A 19,864-nucleotide genomic window follows, 5' to 3' on the forward strand; every position below is an offset into this window, starting at 1 on the left:
GGCATTTGTCAGTCAAGGCCTTATGGTTTCTACAGGTTTGTGTTTGAGCTGAGTGTCTAATGGGAAACCCTAGGTCCATGGTGCCTGTTTGCCTTTATGCTGGGATAGTGGTAAAACTGGAGAATGTCAGACACTGCAGTGTGACCCTGAAGGGATGACTCAAAATTGGCCCGCTGATTTCGGTTAGATTAGCATAAATCTCTATTTGAGGAGTTTTTCAACTGAAGTAGGCCAAAGACAGGGTCAGGCAAAACCGATTCGCGAAAGGCATGGAAGCTTCAGCAACCTTTTGAAATCCTTCAAGGTGTAAATTGATACCCTCTGAGTGCTCCTGTCTGGGCAGGTCTTTGACAGAAGGTGGGTCTTGTGGCTCTGATCACAGAAGAGGTAATAAACTGGGTTTTGTCTTTTTGTTAATTAAAATCGTACTATGTGCAGTTCTGTGCAGTTTTGGTACCGCTTCTTGAATATTTAGTGCATGGTGAATATACTTCAAGGCATTTGTTTGGTGACAGTGTACAAAATGCCACCTCCCAACGTTTCTTTCACTTTTATTTATTTATAAGTGTGAAAAGTGAATGCAAACATCTAATAATTTTAATTTGAGCTGTCACTATCATTCATAATTTAAACCTGAAATGGTTCACATTTTCAGTTCAATAGTCCCCTTAGTTGTTACATTGTGTATTATGGCTAGGCTATAGTCTTCTGGTCAGGCTTTTCTAAAAAGCAGTCTCTTAGATATTTGGCACTGAGCTGTAGCTACAACCTCCCAGTGCTGGTGTTTGTGACATTGTATTTTGTCAGATCAGTAGGGTGCAGCAGCTGAACCTTGCACTTTTCAAGGCCTGAGTCTGTGAACAGTTGTCTGAATTTTCCAGCTTGCAGATAGCAATACACTTTGGCTTACATTAACCGTGAACTTTAATTTACCTTAGTCAGAAGCTAAGATTTAGTTGCACTGCTGTATAAATTCTTTATAACATTTATTGTGTGGTGCAGAGTTACCATCAGTAGGATTTTGAAAGTAGAAAAAGAGTGGGCAGGACTGCTTTGCAAGGATAGCATTGGAATTGAACTCCAGTCAGTTTTGTCAAAAGACGTAGTTTGACCTTTGTAATGAAACAACGATTTGCCTTGGCACAAAACATGGAAGAGGAGGCCTTCTTTTTCTTCAGCTTGTGTTAAAAGAATTGAAAGAGGGAAATGTGGGGATGGTAAAGAAATTTTAGCTGCGGGGAGGGATAGGGATAAGCAATTTTGTTTATAAAGCTAGACTTCCTTGCATGCTTGTTTTACTCCAGTAAAACCTTCTTGGGTATATATCATGTGCAGGATTGAGTGGGTGTTCACCTACTGAGCTGCAGAGAGAGTGCAGGAAAGCAGTTTGCTCTTGGGAGTTGCTGGGAAGAAGTGGATGATTTCAGGGCTTCAAGCAGATAAAACTTGCTCTGGTGGAAGTACGGGCAGTGGAATTTGGCAAGAAGTGGGAGGGGAGAGGGATATGTGTGACTAGGGTGATTCTTTGCATCGTGGAAGGAAGAAGCTAGGTCTGGAATTTGTAGTCTGATGTTTTTGATGTGTGAAGTAAGCCAAAGGAAGCTAGTGGGTGTTGGGACGTGACTGACTTGATCCAGTTTGTAGAATAGGTGCGCACGGAAGGACAGCAAGAAATCACTGGGCTCTTTTTTAACCTAAGAGGCAAAAAATTGTGCAGCCGCGCTGGTCAGAAGGAAATGTCCCAAGGCATCCTGGCCTGCTCTAGGTCCTGGTGCTGGAGCCGGGCGGTGCTGCTGTATTCCATTGACAACTCCAGAGCTGCTTCACTCTGGATTCCTGCCGCTGGAAACCTCCTTATGCGGAGAGGGCCCAAAACAGAAGTAGTTGCAGTTACACTTGCTTTTCCTGTGGCATCACTGCAGAACCCCTGGACGGATGAGATAGCGGTCAGAGATGACCTGTGTTTCCTCTGGACCTTAGTTTTTCCTACTCGCAGACTTGCCTGCAGAGAAGGATTTGTGGGTTGAGCAGTGGTGCTGTAAGGGGATTCCATGGCAGAGCAGGTGGATCTGGCTGTTGAAACTTGCCCCAAGGAGCAGGGCTCACCAGGGCAGCTCACCTCCTAGGCTTGGTCCCGAGCCTGTGAAGTGGGCATTAACATGTACAAAGTATGTGGCTAGGCAGTGCTTTTGCATTAAACTTTGGTAATTTCTGTAACAGTGTATCTCCTGCTAATTACTTCCCTGCTGAATGGGGGAGAAGCCGGATTGGTTTTTTTTTCTTTTTTTCTTTTCTTTTCTTTTCTTTTTTTTTTTTTTTTAACTGGAAATAGTTCCCATAGGTTTTCAGGCTTGGCCCCAAGAACGTTGCTTGTCATGTGGTGTCACATAACTGAGAAATCCTCAGACAGTAAGCCCACCTGGATTTTTCTGACACGTGCCTTTCTCCTACTCCTGTCACAATTCTTCCATCATTCAGACTGACTTCTCATGTGTTTGGGTTACGGGGGGGTAACAAAGCGAGTGAAACATGACTATCTATGAAAAATAGTAATGAAAAATAATAATCTGTAATATTCTTTCAGCTTTTCTAATGGGATCATTTTTCACAAGTACATTTGCATTAATAGCACTTGGCTTCTACTTAATAAATACAGTGCCCTGTGAAAATAATGGGTTATTAGGCCTGGATGGGTTCCCATGGAGCCCCCAGTGCTGCAGCTTTCACTAGCTAGCTGTGCCTTTGCTTGTGTGCACAGCAGAGTTGTTTACATGTTGGGAATATGCTAGAGGCAAGGAGAAAGGAACAGCTTTAATGTGATGCAGCTTAGATGCTCTGTGGGGGAGGCCTTGGAGCTGTTCATAACAGGATCAAATGTCGATCAATGTTTCAGGAAGAATAAAATTACTGTTTATGAGAAAATTGAAGAATAGTGTATTACAGGCTTTCCAGCCATCTTAAAGCTCTCTATTTTTGATCCTGTCTAGGAAAATGTCCCTCTCCTGTGGTTCTTTTGAACCCTGTAGAGTATCAGTGGTGCCTGGTAGAAGCATCTATCCAGACCACTCCTGTTTGGCTCCAGCTGCTTCTCTGGGCTGCCTTCAGTAAGCAAACAAGTAAGATGCCAGTGTCTTTCAGCTCTTGCGTGAAAAGCCTGGTGATTGTGTTGTTGAGGGTGCTGCTGGAACATTGTGGCTACTATTAAACTTGTTTTAAAGGCAGATGTGGGAATTTACTGGCTCCGTAGAGTAAGAAAACAGTTACTGTGACAGGCCACGAAGATGAGAAAATGGCTTCCCCCTTATTGTAAGGTATAAAAGCTGGAAGGAGAGGACAGAGACAGAGGAAACAGCTAGAGAGAACTGGAGAAGAAAACAGCTGAAAACCTCCTCCTCTCCCTCCAGAGCTATTTTTTGTCAGTGACAGAGGACTGTGGGATGAACAAAGCTGATCTGTATCTGCAGCAGGCCGTGGCTCTGATCTGAAAATATATCCCCGGGAAAAACCAAGGAGAGCCTAGCTGCGTGGGAGGGAGCATCCGAAGCCGGGGCACCTCTCTGCGGGATCTGGACCTGCAATTCCTGTTCCAGGCTGCTCTGCCTTGCGTTCAGGTGATGCTTGAAATCTGGTAGCAAGGGGCTGTCACGTTCTGTGCTAGGCTGTGCCCGGTGTGTGGCTGCCGGGGCGACAGGCTGGGGTTTAGGAGGGAGCAGCTGGGGTATGCAGCTTGCTGGGGAGAGGGTAGGGACCGGGAGGGAGGCACTGGAGAGGAGTCTTGGAAAATTGTGTCAGAATAAGAGGCTTTTCAGACGAAGGCTAGGTGCCTGTTAGAAATGCTTCTCTAAAACAAACCTGGCAAATACACAATCATGAATTTATTTACCAGAATTCAAACTTTTCTGATTATGTGGTTTCTTTAATTCTTCTTAGAATGGTCTGGTGTTGAACCAACTGTGTTGTGTTGTCTGGGCCTGTCTCCCAAGGGAGGTATTTTGGACAGTTGCTGCCGAGTAAATCCTATGTGTGGTTCTGGAGTTAAGGACTTGTCTTCACATGCCACTGAGAAATTATTTGAGTCAGTTGAAGGTGTGAATGTAAAGTGAATTGCCTCAACTGCCCTGCGTCTCTGAGGCAGAATAATAGAGTCACTCTTGATTCTGGAAAAGAGCATCTGAAGAGGGTCTCAAGCAGTTTAATCAATTTTTTAATTTGTATGGGTTTTGTCTCTTAAGAAGTAATGCAAAGTGCCTTATGCAGACAAAGTCTCTTAAGTGGATTATGTTGTATGGGAAGGCTGTTCTTAAGGATTTGGAAGGATTTATGTGGATGCAGGTGCTTTACTAGTCAGGAATAGCACTTGTATTTTAAAGTCACTCTGTACTTTCATCTGATTTTAATATTCAGGCAACTCCTTCAGACTCTGCTAACTTTAAGCAGAAATTGGAAGGAATGTGGACTGACTTCAGTCATTGCAGCAGACCTTTGAAACACTGTTATGGCATCTTAAAACTGTCATTAACTGTGTGATGATTGAGAGTTTCGGTAGAAACTTCTAGTTCATGTGTTTAATCTTCTGTAGTGAATGGAATGCACCTCTTAGGTGGGTAAAGCTGCTGACTTCTTGTGAGATTTTTGAAGCTGATGGGGAGGAGGATGAACGACGTTGAAGAGCAGTGCGAGCCCTCCCAGCAAGTCTTGGACTTCCAGCCCAAATTGAGATTCTTCCCATCCCATACAAAGCTTATTTAGATGTGTCTATGAAGCAGAGAACTTTGGCAAAATCTGGGTGGTAGAAAAAGGCTGAATGTTTTAGTATCTGAGACTTTTGGTAACCTGCATAGTTATGTTTACCTCAAACCCGAGAGGAGGATACAGAGGAATCCAGCACAGGGAGTGTACGCTACAGACTGAACTGTCTGTGCAGACTGGTGGTTTTGAACATTTGCTGCCTAATTTAGGGGGAATTTGTTGCACTAGTTATGGATAGGGCTCTCCATTTTGCTTTTCTCCCTCCTTCACTTCCCATTCTTCTGTTTTAATAAGAGGAGGAATAACTGAACTATTGTATGCATTTTTCCTTAGTCGTTTTCAACTGGGCAAAATAAGTTGCAGTGTCTGATGTACATAAATAACCCAGGTTATTTCCTTTTCAGCTACTGAATTTAGACTTTCGCTAATATCATAAGGATGTTCTGCTCTACTCATTTCTACTCTTAAGTAAATGCATGCAAGTATGTACTTCAGGAGCCATGTAGGACTCCTGATTATGTGGAAAAGTGCATTGTGTGTGTTGAACTGCAGAATTATGTCTGTAGACTGCTACCACCACGCTTCTAGGATACTTAAATGAATATCCTAACTGTTCATACACAGTGTTCTGTTAAGTAAAGTTGTGAAACTGGAAGGTTCTGAATGTTTTTCCTACTGTTGTGGCAATTACAAAACCAAATGTTGTGGTTTTCTTGCCGAATACATTGTTTTATTGCCCTGTGAAAGACTTGGTCCTAGAGGCTGAGGACTGATTCTGTACTGAAGTTTAATCGACTGCATATACAAATCCAGGTAGAATGTAGATGCTTCTGCCTTGAGCAGATAAGGAATGTTGTGTATACACTCAGAGCGTGTGCGCTTTGCACTGCCTTTCTTCTCTGCTGAGACTGCTGAGTAGCTCTGCAGTTTCTGTGGTAGTGCCACACTGGGCTGGGACTGAGGTCAGTTCATTTTGCCTTGCTTATCAAACAAGCAGCAGATGGCTGGTAGTCTGCAGAAGCTGTTGACCTGGGTGAGGTCAGGCTGATGACGAGGAGCCTGAATGTGTTCGTTGTCCAGTCTGGTTGACTCACCAAACTGGTGACTTGGTAAATGCCATACCTTTACAGTCAAGGAATAGGAGAAATTAATACAGATCTTTTTTTAAATGCTTTTTTGAGGTGTCCGAAATGGTTCATCAGCAAGCATACAAGTTTGTTTCCCTTTATGCGCTCTGTTTTGCTGCTTCCAATGTGCTGAGCATCCTGTTGACATCATGGGAAGGTGTTCAGCACCTTGGAAATTCAGTCCATTGCAGGTCAGCTCTTGTTTCAGCTTTTCAGCCAAGACAGTTACTGTGGACTTTGGTATCACACAACTGGAAGGTGGTGGTTGCCATGGGGCCATCGAGTATGACCCAGTTACGTACAGCATGGACAAACAGAAAGCAGCCCCAAAGAAATTATACGTAATGTTTCAAAAGAGCATATTTGTCATCATGGAGAACTTGATAGTGTTATAGGAAGAAAAATGTGAATGGAAAACAGAGATCTCTATAAGATGATACTAAATAGCCCAAAGCTGAAATTCTGATTTAAAGAGAAGACAGCTACACTAATAACCCTCTGGCTTCAGGACACATCTAGAAATTCAAAGCAAAATACAGTAATTAAGGGAACAATGGATACCTGAGAATTAGTGCACATTAGAAGTTAGGAAGTAAGTTAGAGAATTAACTCTGTGTATTTTCTACAGCTGAAGTATGTGAGGAAACAATGCCAGTTACTAGATGGCGATAATAAAGTAGCTCATGTAAGAAAAATAGAAATATTTGTTAATACTGTTCTGTATTTGGGCAAGTGCAGAATGTGATACCATGAATGCCCTTCCAACAGAGAACAAAGTCCATCTTGGTGAATAAACATTTATTACCTTCTAGGGTTAGACATACGTAAATCAGCAGTGCTGTGACTTGGTTGTTTTAGAGCTTGCTGAAAAGTCTGAAGGCCTGCAGACAATTTCTGGTAACTGTTGGTATCGAGGATCTTAGTTAACTGTGCCAGACTAGACAAGGGAAGGGTGGGTGACCCATTTAACCATATTCCAGCTAGCTTGACATTAATCCACATCAAAATATAGGAAAAATTAATGCAATACTCAATTGATAAAACATTAGAGAGACTAATATCAGTCTGTATCACTTCAAGGGAAATGTGTCTTAGCAAATGTGGTGACATGCTGGAAACCTGAGTTTTACTCGAGAGAGGGACATGCATGAGATGTAGTAAAGCCATGTCTTCCAGAGGCACCTGATGCAGGGCCAGCCCTTGTGGTCCCCTGCTCGTTCCAAGTGCTGCCTGTAGTTCTCTCTCTCAGTAACAGCAGAGGTAGTCAGTTAGGACTTTAACGTCCCCCTTTGGGACTCCTGTCCTGACATGTTAGTGCAAGGTGGTATTGCAAAAGTAAATGAATTAAGAACTGACTAACTGATGTTTAAAAGTTAGTAATTAGTGGTGAATCATTATCAAATGGGAGTGCTTCTAGAAATCTGTTTTAAGGATTGAGGTGAGGCCGGATTCCATTGAACCTTCTCATCAAGTACCTGAAGACAAGGACAGGATCTGTACTGATGCAGTTGGCAGGCCATGTCATGCTGGACAGCATGGTAAATGAGGACAAGGCAGCTTGTACAGAGTAACCTGGTGAGCTGTATCTATCATAAGTGCATTTTAATATAGTCTGATGCAAGGTCATGGGGCCTCAGGTGTTGTACTTCAACATAGTGACAGAATGGGAGCTGGGGGAGAAGACTGCTTGCAGGTACAGTGAGTGAACAGCTGGACATGAGTGCCCTTTCGCAGGGCAGCAAAGGTGTGTAAGTTGGGGGCCTAAGTAGGAGGGGCAGTGGGCAAAAGCAGGTGAATTGTGTGTGATTCTGGGGTCATGAGCAGCCTGCTGAACCCAGGAGTGAGTTCAGAAAAGAGTCAGAGGAGATGTCTAAAGGCTGGGTGATGCTCAGGTACCACAAGGAGAGCCTGAAAAGCTCATTTTGTTGATGGATCTGTTGTTTCTAGATAGATTAATGGGGTGACTTGCTAATTGGCAGGAGGCCCCTTTGAAGGGAGAGGATGCTGTAGGCTAAAAGGCTGATGAACAGGTGTAACAGAACTGATGGCTGGGAGCTGGGATCAGGCAATGACAAATATGACATGCATTGCTAACGGAGAGAGTGCGTAAGCGCTGAAACAAATAGGTCCCTTCCAACCCAAGCTATTCTATTATTCTATTAAATAAATGACAAAAGGAAGGTGGTGCATTGCAGCCAAAATGTTCCCAGGGCTGAAAGCTTTTCTGGAAGTGATATGTTAGACAAACAGAGGTTTGGCGTACAGTTACATGTAGTCCTCTGGGCTAAATTCAGGGATAATTGAGTATAGTGGTCTGTGGTGTCCCTCTGGCTTCAGTAATTCATAGACGGGACTATACAAAGCTGCAAACCAAAATGTTCCTTATATGCTGAACAACTGAGCACCAACTGGCCTCTCTGATAGAAAGTGTACATGTTGTGTGTATGTGTACGTACATGTGAGGCACATACGTGGATGGTGCCTCTTGGCCCGAGATATGTAGTTCCTGTTACAGATTTCAAGAGCAACAGAAGAAGTTGGAGCCCACAAGTGGTTGCCAAGAGTTTCCTAACCGTGCATAAGATTCCTCATGGACTCAAACTGGGAAACATAGGTGCATTTGTACTCTGCTGATTCTAGGAAGTAATTCCTCTCTGCAGGGTGGATTAACTTGTGTGTAGTGCTGTTTGAACTCTGCTCTCCTCTCTCTGGAAATGATCTTTCTTGCATATAATCAGTTTTCAAATCTGCGTTGCTTTTCTCCTGCAAAGTAGTAGCTCAAATCTATCTGTTTCTTTTCTTGAAGGTGCATCTGAAGAAGTGACAAGGGAAAGTAGAATGGAATGGAGTAAGTGCAGTGGGAGACTCACAAGCAATGAGTTTATAAGCAACATTTTGGGTTTTTTTGTGTGGGGTTTTTTTTTTTCCCTTTTTATAGTGGACAGTTAACCTCTGGAACTCTCTGCTGCATGATACAGTTATGGCTAAGAATATGATTTTAGGAAGAATTAGGTACGTCAGGGAATGAAATTTAGTTTCATGTAAATTTATAAAACCTGTTGTTCTAGGGTTTAAAAAACATTTTATAACAATGGGATCTAACACAGTGGGGAGATTATTCTATAGTTGTTTACTAGGAAACTTCTGTTGCTGCAACATCTGTTTCTAGCTACTTTCAACAACAGGAACTAGTGATTCAGAGGTCTTTCTAAATTTAATATGAGAAGGAGCATGGTGCTGGCTGAAAGAACACCGAGGGTGTGTGTACGAAGCGGAGGTAGTGATAAAGGGAGAACGCACCCTGCATGCTAAAATGTGTCATTGTGCCTGTGGTTGCAGGGCGTACATGCTGATATACAAACAGAATATACATGGATCAGAGTAACAAACTTGTTTTGAGCATTCAGCTTTTCAGTGATCATACTTGTACAGTGTGCTTCCATTGTATTTAAAGTAATTGATCCGCAAGAGAAAATGCATGGACTTTGAGGACTGATGTCTTCAGAAATGGAGAGAGGAATGGGAATGGAGCAAGAAGATTTAAGATGTGGAAGGAAGAAGGCCTAGCGGTGTTTTTTGTCAAGCAGAAGTTTCCAATTTGCTTTATTGATTACCTCCAGGCACTTGTTTTGGAGATAGCTTCTCTCTGTTCTTAAATTGAGAGTTACAAATGTTTCAGTCTTCATTACTTTTTTATTTTTTCCTTATTTTTCCTCCCAAGGTTACATACAGGCACATAACATGCACACCCACAACTTTGTGGGTGACAGTTGCATGTGGTGGATACTAGTGGACAGAAATGGTTGGTGGGGAGGTACAGGCATAACAGCTGAGGGCTGTTTCGCTGCTGCTTCCCTTTCATGGTCTCCAAGCACTGGGAGCAGCTGCTCAACTGCTACCTCAGCATGCTCCTGAGATGTCACTTGAAGAGCAGAGAGCTCTTCCGCATTTGTCACTCTTTGTGTCCACACAGGAACACATGTGCATGCTCAAAGACGACAAGTCAGCTCCCAGACGGGTCTTGTGATGCATGTCTTTGCACTCTCCATGAGTCCTGGTGGAAAAGAATCTCCAGAATTGCGAAGAGGGGGGAGGGGAAGCCTCAAAAAAAGAATATCAGAAGAATGGTAGTACAATAAAAGTTTTAAAACTTGAGCAAATGCAAAAGATCAAGCATTTTAGCATCTCTGTCCCTGTAGGTGGGAATGGTTATTTTGTGGTCATGCCATCTGTGGTCCAAAGATGGGACCAGTGAGTGGACTTGCTTTGAAGCTCTGTGCAAGGATAAACGTAACAGCTCAGTCCTAGCTCCCTGGGCTGCCTGTCTAGTTTAATATAGTGCTAATCTGGCAAAGCATCAAGTAGGGATACTGGACCTTTGAACAGAGGAAAATACAATGTTAAAGTCATAGATGCTATGAATTGGCTCTTAAGAGCTGCATCAGAAAGCACAGTTGATGAGTGTGAGATTTTGTGGCTCTTGTATGAGTGCCATATTTTTCCCTGCATGCAGTCATTCCAACACAAGTTAAATTCTTTATTGTAGAAAAAGCTGAATATTTTGGAATGCTGAGTCTGAAACACAGATGATATACTGCAGCAAAAGACTCCCATGGGATTTTTTTACGAGATGGATTTTATTTGTTAAATGAATTTTCAGTAGTTCTTCAATACATGCTTTTGTATTGCTTGCATGATGTCTTACAGTGTCACTGGTCTGATCTGGACTGTGATGACTGAATAAATTGCATCACTTGCTAACTGTGGAAAGATGGCTTGATCCATAAGACACATTTGTGTATATGTGCATTTTGTAATATAATTGTAAATAATAAATTCAAGATGTTCAGTTAATGCCAAATACGAGCTGTATTCATAGCTCTTGGTGTTTTTGCCTGCCCACAGAAGCTCAAAGAGTCAAAGGGGATCACAGAGGAGACTGAAGCTGCTTTTGTACTTTGTCTGAGGGGGGAAGAGTAATGAAATAAGTTATGTAGTCTAAGACATCTTGAAAATAGAGACTTTTAAGTGGTCTTTGGGCTTCTACCAAGGAACATGCTGGTGGCATTTTGGTTTTGTGCATTAGAGGAGAGAAAACACTAGAAATCCCTTGGCTTTCATCTGTAGAGAAAGAACTGTACTTTGCTGCTATGTTTTGGCTGTATTGGTTTTTGCCATGGTTGTAATTTATAGTTTTATATCCTGTGGGTTTTCAGTGACTTAAATTACTAAGATGAAATAGTTTATCCTGTGGTGGTTGGTGAGATGGTGTTACAGTTGGCAGGGCGATCTTGTCTAGGAGTTGGGGGATGAGACCTGTGGTCTGTTGTGGCTTTGGCAGTGACAGCTGTCTCAGAGGAGGCCTGAGGAAGACCGAGGTAGCTGGCTGTGATGATATAACCTGGTTGATTGCTCCTTGCTGACCTTTGCCTTGGACTACAGAGGTGTAGAGCTCCTAATTAAAAAGCTTGAATGCAAGTCTAACCTGGAAAGGTTGAATGTTTCAGTTAGGCTTTTGCTCATTGAAAAAAAAAAAAAAATCAAACCAAACAACTTCCATTCTGAGTCTGGGTTACAGTGAGAGGGTAGAAGGATCTTTATTCAGATCTCTGTTCAAATTGCAGCTATTCACAAACAACAGCTCAGAAGCAAGAAATCATTTTATGTAACTGGATAATTTGAAGCGTGCCATCATCGCACTTTATTTTTTGTGAACTGAAGTCAGTAAAGATTCCCTAATAAATGAGTCACAGTAGCATTACTGCTCTTATTTATATAATTTGAGATCTTGTAGGCTAAACCTGTTGGCCTTTACCTCCAAGAATGTTTTAATTTGGGGGGAGGGGTAGTTTTGTTTTAAAGCTACTTCATGATTATGCATTTTGTTTGTTTCTTAGAATCATTGAATCATTTAGGTTGGAAAAGACCTTTAAGATCATAGTCTTGTACATATACAGCCAGTTGTATCTTCTCCCTTTCCGGGTGGAAGTAAAGCTTTATTACAACTCTCTTCTCTTAATGGGACAAAGCAAGTAACAGTGACTATGACCAGCTTCAGCTAGTAAAATCTGTGCAGACCGATAAGAAGCGTTATCCCTGGATTAACTGTATGTGGAAACTTCAGCTGTGATCCCTGAGGAAGAGTTCCAATAGCTGGAGTGAAATAGTTTTATTTGCAAATCGTAGATCCACATGGAAATAGCAATATTTCCTGCTAACTTACATCCTTCAATGATATCTTTTGTTAAATTACTTTTCAGAACAGAGTTACATATTAAGGAATAATTCCATCACACTGCTAATACTTGCAAACTTTTTTAGGATGTCTTTACTTTGTGACTTCTGCTGTGGTCAGTGTTGCTAAGGTAGGAGGTAAATTATTCCGATTTCTAGCCCACAGCATAGACCTAAAGGTTCTTCCTTTTATAACTGGTCAAGCTCAAAACTTTGCCTTGCTCAAACACTCTGCTGTGTTATACAGTGTGAAACCTGATGCAATTAACTGGATTTTTGGGCTGTAATCTTTGAGACATAATTACACCACAGTGCATAATGCAGTAAGGCTTTGATGTAGATTAGGAAATCGAGCCTTTTATGCACTATAAATATCAAGTGCTAGCAGAGTCTAGCTCTTTGTCCAAAAATTATTTTTTTTGTTGGTTTTTTTTGCTTGTTTGTGTATGAAGGAACTCTGACCAAGACCGAGGAGCTGAGCACTACACAAGGAGCATAAAGCATGCAATACAAGTATTGTGAGAGGTAGTGGTATCTGATGCATGGTGTGATGAGACAGAGAGGACACCCCTAATGAATCAGGGGTAGGATTGCCATAATGGTCTGTCATTTGAGGAATGTTTTAACCCAACACTAGCTCTGCCATTCGTAGCAGAGCGAGCGGCATGATGAGCCATTAGCCCCATTTTGGGACAAGGCTGCAACTTTCTATCAAGTCTGAAGGACCATGTCTGTCTGACTGTCAGCCAGCTGTTGCACTGGCCCTTCCCCTTCTTGGTTTCAAACCCAAAATAACAGCCATATCATGCGTGCTTGCATGTGGTGAGCAAGGATCCAGCTTTGATATTTCTGCAAAGGCCTTGTGATGCAGGGCTACTTCACTGTGAGCATGGACATGGCTGTGTCCATGGGCAAGAACTTAAGAGCTTACAGCAGTAGCACGTGACCTGCCTTCTTCAAGTCACTGTCTTGGGTCTGTCCTGTAAGGTCAGTTGATGCTGTGTGTGGATGTCCCAAGCTTTCTGACAGACGTAGGGAACGATCCTTCACTTTGGTTTCCTAAAACAAGTCTGTTCTTGGGAAACTGAAACCAGTGAAGGCTTAAAGAAGTAATTTAATTAAGTTTTGTTAATCCAAAGTCACTTGGTGGTTTTATGTCTAAGAGAAAGAGTTTTTATTGTTAGCCTGTGAGAAACTTGAAACGGAAATTAGAATTGTTGTTTAGCCTAAAACGGAATAAAAACTATTGGAGAGTCCTGGACCTTCATAACATTTTTCTTATTTAAAAATAGTGTACTTGAGGCATCATTTGGCATGCAAATTCTTGGTCAAAGCCAGGCTGTTACAAAACTTTTATTATAAATTAAATTAATGGTTTCGTTCATGTTTTGGTCTGGCCACGACAAATCCTAAACTCTTAACTGACGGTTTATGGGAATGTAGTCATATGTATATTATTGCTGTACACCCACTTGCACAGGCAGTAGTCCAAGTGTGCAGATGAGATAACAGGAACATATAAATAAAGAGGTTGGCTAGTTGTCCTAATGTTCTTCCGTAGATCCTTGTTAAAACAGTGCCAGTCAAACATATGAATAGATCTGGTCTATCAAAGATTACTCACACTTGGGTCTGATGGGATACAGGTCACTACATGCGCAATTTGTGGCTATTTTGTGTTTTTGTTTTGTGCTGAGTCAACACTTCGAAATGAAAACCAAGAGCACAAGTAATCCCTGCTGTACCTGATGGTTGCGGGTTACCTCCAGGCCACCCTGTCCCAAGCGGGGTATGTTTGCAAGCCCTTAGGGCTGTGCCACCAGATCGCTGGGGACTCTGAGGAGGTCTCTACATGCCTGTGGGAGAGGAACGCTAGTTGTCCTGTCTCCCACCACCACCACTGCACCAGAACTAGTGTTTTCTGGCACTGTTACAAGGAAGGTAAAGGCAACATTTGCTCCATTGTTCCTTCTTCATGTATGAGTAGGTGATGCCCTGTCCATCGCGCATGCCTGTAGAAATACTGCTGAAAATGATGTTATAGAACAGTTTGCCTTGGGACAGGTCCTGAGTCTCCACCTTGTTCTGCACAGGACACCAGGACAGCGAGGAGGGCTGGATGCACCTCTTTGGGGGCCTGGCGTTACGCTGGGTGGAAGGCACAGGGGGAGCCAGGACTCTGAAATTAGTGGTGGTGTACTTGCATAAGCTCAGGCTTTCTGTTTGCCCTGTTTTTTGAAATCTTCTCATGCTGATGGAAGGGCTAGAAGATGATGTAGAAGGACCCTTCTTCTCCCAGGTCAGTATGGTGCTAGTGCCGTGTCCTGAACGTGCCTTGCTGGTTACCAGCCCTTGTACAGAACCTGCTGGTGAGCAGGCTGGGGCTGCTGGAGGGTGTGAAAAGTACCCGGATCGGCTGCGGAGTGCAACAGTGGCAACGAGGAAACCTGACTGTTCTGGTTTCCTCCGGTTAGGGGGCAACTCTTGTTTTATTTATTTCGGTAGCAGCTGGAGGGTGACTATTGTGCTGCTCTGAGTGATGAGTAACTTGCCAAAACAAGTTCAAATGGCGAGCACCTGGGAGAAGGGGAAGCTGCCTGCAGAGTCAGAAAAGCTGCCTGCAGACCAATTTCCCGGTTCTGCCATCCAAGCAAATAGCACGGTGGCTGCAAGAGGCAGGCAGACAGTGACAGGGTACGTGACTGCGTGTCTGTGAAGGTGGCTGCCAAAAGTGTTACTTCCAGTGCGTCGCGTGGGGAAGGCTGCAGTAGTAGTGCAAGGTGAAAAGTGCTGGAGCAGGAGTGGCATCTGTCTGTAGATGGGATGGAATAGAATGTCTCCTTTCTTTTTTAATTTATTTGAGTTGAAGTACATAGAAAGCTTAATTGTCTGTTTTAAAACAGATTTGACTGGAAAGGAAAGCTTCATTGCCTGTTTTACTGGAAAGGTAGGCTTTGAGGGCTGTTATGTTGAGGGCTTTATTCTTTGAGATAGCATCATCCTCAAACCAGTGGGAAAGAGTACGGTTAAGTATATAGGAATGCTGTAACTGTAAACAGATTTATCTGGACATAATGTTAAGCCTTTTACAAGATAGCAGTACATTAAAGTGGTAAGTTTGATTATACTTTTAATCACACTGCTGTCCTACTTTTTCTGTCTTTTTCTGGAAGCCTGATGGGTTTTGGTTTTTTTTGCTTTGAGTCTTACTGCCACAAACATGCTTGTTGTTGCCTAACAAATAATCACTTTTAGATTGTAAGCCTGCAGGGGCAAGGGTTGTCTGCCCGCTCCCTGCTGGAGAGCCCGCAGGGCAGAGGTTACAATTCCAGCTGGAGCATTTGGGTCAAATCGTTATATAAATTTAGCAATAGTAAATATTTAAATTGGAGGCTGTATGGATCTGTTGGTGCTGGTGAATGGCAGCAAGCAACACAATTGAGCCTTACTGAACCTTTTTTGCAGAGCTGGAAACTTGCTTGTTAAAGCAGGAATGCTGCTCTCTCAGGGAAGACAGCAAGTCTTTGGGAACATTCTTTCTATTCTTAAGGCAACATGTTGAACGGGGTTTTGAGAAAATACGGCCTAAAAAGGAAGGAGGTGATCTGAACTCAGCAAAATTTCAAAACAATAGTCTTCAAAATATGTGTTGTAGCGTAATTGCTTTTTATGCTTAAGCACTGAGAATGAAGTACACACTCTGAACCAAACAATTATGGGACTAGATGGACTAAGTAAATAGCTTACCTCTTAGAGAAAGCAGCTTAAGTTTAGAAGAGGAAAAAGAAATTTAGTAAACTTAAATAAATGCATTTGAGGATAAATGCTTCAGCTGCAGGCTTTTTTCCTGGTGTGAAACCACTGGAGATTCAGCTGTTGGAAGCTTGGCAGGAATGCAGTAACATTAATAAGTTATCCCTCATCTGCTGGTCACAATTTTATGTGAGAAATCATTGTTGTTACCCGTCTGGCAGGACGTCCAAAGCGCAGAAGGTCTCTGCTTGATGAAGAGCAGGTAGGGTTGGGAGCAGGCTGCCCGTTGTCACCCAGTGCCTGCCCCGGGTGCGGGAGGCAGGGTGGTGGGACGGTGTCGGAGGCTGCATGGCAGTCATCACCATGAGTGGTTTCTGCAGCGTGGCTTTGCAGCTGCTCCTCGGCTGGAGTGAGGAGGTCTCCCCTTCTCTCTCGGGAGAAAAGAAGCTGTGTGACATTTCAGTAGGAACATAGTTTGACTGTTGTCCCATAAAGAGTTGGAGAGACTGTGTATTTGAAAACTGAGGGTGCAGCCTATTTAATGAGCTGTAGATGTGACTTTTTTTGGTTTTTTTTCCTCTTAGTCAAGGCAGCTCTGTGTTGGCATAGTGGGTAAAAGGAAAGGTGGACTTAATGTGCTTTTTCATATCCTGATTCTCAGCTGCACTTGATGCACCTTCCTACTGCTCCTGCCACGGAAAAGATCTTGGCAGAAATAGAGGAACTCGGATGTGCAAGTAGGAGGTTGGTGTTTACATGCAGCTTCGTGTGCCACTGGGTGCTTTTTGGTGGTGGTGGTGTGTGTTTTAATTTGCTTTTGTTGTTTTAGGTTTTTAATTTAAATGTGACCTTTCTGAGATCACTTTTAGCTAATGGATGTAATGGAAGTGTCACTGCAGGTACTTAAAATACAGTAGTTCATGTGCGTGCAAATCTTATATATGAAACTTCTGTTTAATGTGTAACCCAGTGAGAGTCACTGTGTTTGCTGTTCTGTCTGAAGAGATGAACGGACTCGTAGAGAACAATGGAGCCTGTTCTTTAGTTAAAGGAACTTTTTGTCTGCTCCTGGCTCTAGATCTCCATGAGAATGCTGTAAAGGTTCCTGTGCAAGGTTGCTGGCATGCCCGCTAAAAATAAAAAGAAGGAAAATATTCATTGAAAATAACTTCAGTTACTCAGTAAACCTGCTTCCATTCTGATGGGAATACAGTTTAGAAATTAAGTAAACCTAGACTTTAGTACCCTGAGTTAGGATGGAGGCATCATTTTGCCCTTAAGAGGATCTATTGAAACCTACAGCAACATGAACTTCAGCCATACATTTCTTTTTCTTTGGTAGGCACTCCTTCCTATTCTTTAGGTATGTTTAGGGTGTGTAGTTAAAGGTACTAATAGATCCTGTAATAAGATTTGTATCTTTACAGTCTGTGGCTTAAAACCACCAAACTAGCAGCTCTGTGCCAAGTTAATTTCTTACAGCTTTTGAAGTTGCAGAAGTTACAAGTGAATCCAGAAGATGATGAGACAGAGACTGGCAGCGAGTGTGACTGTGGATCAGAAAGGAGTATTTTTCAGAGGAATTACATGAGTCACCGAGTGCCATCTCTCCCTGAGATCAAGCTGTAACAAACTTTGTAGCCATGTGGGCTTATTTATGTAAAAGCAAATTTAAATAACATCTCAGGGTCTAAACCATTTTTAACTGTTCTGTTTTTCAGATTTCTAAACTAAAAAGGAAATATAATTTTTTTTTCCTTTCTCTCTTCCAATTCCTTTAATTACTTTTTTTAAAAAAATTATCACTGGGGGTTTTTTTAGTGATAAAAAATAGCCTCTAGGGACTAGAGTTACCAGATGTGCTTTTATTTTGGTGCAGCTTGCTTTTGCATCTTGATAAATTCCCAAAGTGCTCTGGTCAGTAGAAGTGCCAGATGTTTACTGTGTGTTCTGTACTTCTGATAGCGGTTGTGAAAACACTGCAGAAACATCACTGGCTAAAAGATAGAGAAACAGCAGATTTTGAAATGGCAAAGGAATTAAATGTTTAACAGTTGAGTGCAAGCTGCTGTTAGAGTTTATTGGATGGTGTAACTTTTAATTGCATTGTATGTCCATGTCAGCACAGGTTAAATCAACTGCAGTAACTTTCAGTTGTGTCTGTGTTTGAGTAAATGTCCTTAGTGTTAAACTAGGGGTCTTGCACACACAAGTTAGGCTGTCTTTTCAAGATTTGTTGTGTTGTTTTTTTTTTTCCAAGATTACCAGTTTGGGTATGTTTTAGGAATTCTATGAAATGAGATGCACAGTGTCCGCTCACTGTTTTTGCTCTAGTCTGGCCAGGTAAAACCGAAAGTGCTGTTCAAAATCTGGTGGCTCAGCCTCAGCGTCACTACTTCAATCCCTGGTGCTGTGCTGCCTTGGAATAAAGGAGGGTGAATGGGTATTGCATAAACAACAGCGGTTATAACAGCAGTGTAAGGCTCAGAGTGCATGTGCCCGGGTACGCTGAGGCGTGTTCTCTGACTTCATCTGCAAGGTCCTTGCTACTCTGTTATAGGATTTCTGTTCAGACAGTTGTGCTATGCAAGATTCCTCTTCTTCCCGAGGGAAATTGCCTGTCAAACGCCTGTCATCCAGGGACTGTTAATTACAGATATGAAAAGCGTAAGTTCGGTATTTAGCTCTGCTGGAGTCTAGCCTCATTAGTCCCCTCGCTTGGTTTCTTGCATGTTGTGTTGCTGGGTGGTTTGTTTTATAACTGCAAAATCACATGTGGTTAACTGGCTTGAACTATAACACCTACAGTTGTAATACTGAGCTCTTTCCCAGCTACAGACACCCGTGCAGAAGGGTGCTCAAGGCCACTCTCCTCTCCACTGTTGCTTCCTTCTCACACCCTTTATGGTCTCCAACGCTGCTAACCTGCGCGAAGTGAGGACAGAGCACAGTGTTGCTGAACACGCAGCTTACCATCTCTGAGCTTTTCAAGGTCAAAAACTGACAAGTGGCATCCTGAGAGATACTGAGCGCTTGCACTGCGCCCTGAAGCCTGCAGATAAATGTGAGCAAGAACTGAAGCTTGCACTTTTGGTCGGAGAAGTCCTCTCGTAAGAGGAAGGCTCAGGAGTGCTGCAGCAGGCAAAGCGGGAAGTTCCTCGCTTTCTGTGCTCTGTGTTCACAGAACTCGCACGTGGCGAGCGCAGAGTTGATTGTGTTAATTATCTTCGGGTGCTTTGGGGAGCTAGTCAGAAACACAATACTGGGCTCCTGTCTCGAAAGTCATCCTGAAACAGACCTCTCCGGTCATTCACAGCAAGGCAGGAATGAGGTGTGATTCGAGAGTTTATTGTTAGGGAAATTATGCCTGCTAATACTGCTTTTTAAATATCGTTTATTGTTAGGGAAATTATGGCTGCTAATACTGCTTTTTAAATATCAAACTGATTACAAAACCATCTGTATTGGAGTGGTGTATAGCACTAGACCTTCAAAGAGCTGGTAAACAAGGAAGATTCAGTGTAAACACTTAAATAGCAGGATCCAAAAGTAGGTTATAGTGTTACACAACCTGAAAAAGCCCAGCTTTGAAGGGCAGAGTTTTTTAAGATTTAAATAAAGAAAAAAGATTTTTATAGATTTAGTTTTTGTAAACGGGTACTAATTTGACATTGATTATATAAAGCAAGAATCTTATTTTTGTCTCCAACTTACTGAAGCCTAGTATTTCTATATGCAGTCTGAGAGAAATTAGATTTTGATAATTTTTTCATTTACCAAATTGCTGTCAGTCAGGTCAATGTTGTTCATAAAGATGATGATTGCTTAGTTGAGGAATTTATTTGCAGTCTATGTCAGAGATTCTATATTCCCTTTAAGCAAAAGTCCAAAATTATAGCTGTGCAATTTGGGCAGTGGGATGGGAGAGCTGGGGAAATGGGTTAGTTGGGGGGGGGGGGGTGTTTGCTTTTTTCCTCAAACAGAGTGTATGAAAGGTGATA

General features: G+C 42.5%; 1 protein-coding gene across 5 annotated transcripts in view; it reads left to right on the forward strand.

Annotated features, from left to right (window-relative positions):
• The window catches only part of LRRC8D (leucine rich repeat containing 8 VRAC subunit D), a 69,159-nt gene that overhangs the window by 37,822 nt on the left and 11,473 nt on the right, over positions 1–19,864 (forward strand). Inside the window, exon 1 of one of the 5 annotated variants that reach the window (XM_009944928.2) lies at positions 16,072–16,125. The exons of 3 other annotated variants lie outside the window; for them this stretch is intronic. The gene's annotated coding sequence lies outside the window, so the exon portion shown is untranslated. Of the gene's footprint in view, positions 1–16,071; positions 16,126–18,506; positions 18,531–19,864 lie in introns of those variants that run through there. One more of the 5 variants, XM_075424878.1, reaches the window with a different exon arrangement.

The sequence above is a fragment of the Opisthocomus hoazin genome, chromosome 6 (assembly GCF_030867145.1).
Source record: "Opisthocomus hoazin isolate bOpiHoa1 chromosome 6, bOpiHoa1.hap1, whole genome shotgun sequence".
Classification (NCBI taxonomy): domain Eukaryota; kingdom Metazoa; phylum Chordata; class Aves; order Opisthocomiformes; family Opisthocomidae; genus Opisthocomus; species Opisthocomus hoazin.